Here is a 2,589-nt window from a genome sequence, read left to right as displayed (position 1 = left end):
TTGCCACTGAGTTAGCTCACTTAGGCCTGAGTGCCCTGACCTTACAATTTTAGAAATGATCTGTGCAGGAAAAGCACGTCAGTTTAAGGAAACCCTCTCATCCAAGCCATTCAATCTACATCTGTCATGAAAGAATCAAATATTTACACACATCTGAGTCCTATATCTATTTCTGAATTTGTTTGGAACTCTCATTAAGTAAGTGTGTGATTATTTAATACCATTTATGTAATACCATGTGCTGGTTTAGAAGTTCAATGCTGTTAACATCATACAGTATTGTATATAGAGAGAGGGGAGATCAGAGAATATCCAGGTTTGTATAGATTAAGATTATTCAGATTTGGTCAAAGAATACAGGAATTAGTAGTGTGACAGCAGTCACATAAAGTGATGCCATTAAGGAACTGCTATTCAGAACCTGAACTTTACACCATCATGATGGAATAGGCAAAGGAACACCCCCATGGAGAAAAAACAAAGATGGAAATTTAACCAAAGTGGTTATCTCCAGCATTCTGGAATATGTGTGTGTTTCTGCATATGTGCAGAACGGTAGTATAGTTTATAGCAGTCAGAACCAGAAAAGTTAGTGTTTTAGACATTTGCAATTAAATCATAACCAGAGGGTTAAGGTACCTACCTAAATACTTTTGTCTGGTTGAATTTTGGAAAGCTATGAAAATTCTTGGTCCTAGTATGTGGGCTGAATTTGAAGAACTCCTCTTCTATGCCCTCTAAGATTCTGAAAAATCCATGCAGGGCCCTCTTGGTGTCTTAATGGACTTACATTAGGAGGCTTGGCACAGGAGGACAGATGGCCACTGCCAAGAAAAATGCCAGGAAACAGGCTAGGGCTCAAACTTTATCAATGAGACTGAAGATCTTAAATTATATAGATTATTTTATTTTTCTCCCTTCTTTCCTGCTTTTGCTTTCATTTTTCACCTCATTTCTACTTGCTCTTCATTTCTATATATTGGTAATCTGATTTAAAAATTTTTATGTCATGGTTTTTGTATTATCCAATTACAGTAATAACATTTATTATTAACATTGTATTAATAATATAATCTATGTAAATGTATTCATTTTACTTTTATTATTTGCTTTGTATATGATATGAATTTTGTTTGATTTCTGTGCTGATAGGCATTTCTTGATGTTCTTTGAAGTCATTTTGATGTTTTTATAGAGAAACAGTTATATAAATTAGAACAAAGATCATTTCAAATTCAATAAAAGTCGTTTTGAATCCTAGATCCACCACTTACTAATAATAATTAACTTTTATTAACTTTAATTTCTTCTCATGTAAATTATGACTACAAAAATAACTTACAGAGTAATTTTCAGGTTTACCAGTACTGTAAATTTTCAATGAATTTTGGGTTTCATTTTCACTATTTTATTCAGAAATTAACAAAAAGTGGCAGGAAAGATAATAGTCACATGAGCTCTTCTTTCTTCTTTTGTTCAGAGATCAATGTCAAATGTTACTTTTGCATTTTTCATCTTCATAAATGATCTTCATTTTGCATTGTCAGGAGTATCAAATAATCATATTGAGAAATTATCAAAATTTGGCTACATGGTAGGCATAAATTGTGCATGTTAGGAGTTGGCATAGAGTGTAGGCAATCTCCATAGCATTTATCATTTTGAGTAGAATACAGTCAACTAAACAGGAAGCTGCAGTTTGGTAAGACTTATGACCTCAAAACCTTTGTGACAGGAATGTGTGGCTGGGAGACATACTCTAGGCTTGGTGTAGTATGGGGGTGGAGAGGTAGGATGAAGTCGGAGAGAGATTCCTGATGGTATGCCACTTACACTAAACTTGGAGGACTGGTGGGGGCTGTGCAGTGGAAAAATGAGAATATTTCTGCTTACAGGGGCCCAGTGTGGGCATGGGCCTGAAGACAGAAGAGAAGGATCAAAGGAAGTTTAGAACATAGGGCTATAGAAGTGGAAACTCTTAAAGAATTTAACAAGTAATTAAATGTAGATCTTTCTTTTAGAAATATTACTGTGTATATATCTTGGATTGAAATGACTAATGTTTTCATTTTAAAAGCATATCAATCATTTAATTAATTATAATTCTCCTATTATTCTCTGTCTCTCATTTCCATTTCCTGTATATTTGTCTTATTTGTTTTTTATATATCTGCTTGATAGTCCTGGAGTTTCCTTGGAGTTGCTGCCATCTTTTTGCTTAGAATTCTGTTTGTTAACTCATTAAAAACTTGATTCACTTTTTTTCCCTCAGTGTATAAATAAATGGGCTTGTCAAGAGGAAAATAGTAGAATTCTCACTCCTTTGTTAATGGTCGTTTCATCTTTTGCTGAAGGTTTAATATGTATAAAGATACAGCTGCCGTATAGGAACTATAACCAGGTGGGTAGAACAGGTAGAAAAGGACTTTTCCTTTGCTAGGCAGAGGAGAACTTTAGAATTGTTCTGATGATACATTTATAAGACAAAAACCACACACACAAGGGTCATGATAAAGATAAATACAGAGAAGACGATCATGGTCTGTTCTATGAACCATGATTCTGAGCATGAGATCTTCAGGATAGAAG

Source organism: Tamandua tetradactyla, chromosome 7 (genome assembly GCF_023851605.1).
Source record: "Tamandua tetradactyla isolate mTamTet1 chromosome 7, mTamTet1.pri, whole genome shotgun sequence".
Classification (NCBI taxonomy): domain Eukaryota; kingdom Metazoa; phylum Chordata; class Mammalia; order Pilosa; family Myrmecophagidae; genus Tamandua; species Tamandua tetradactyla.
This window is presented reverse-complemented; position numbering follows the sequence as displayed.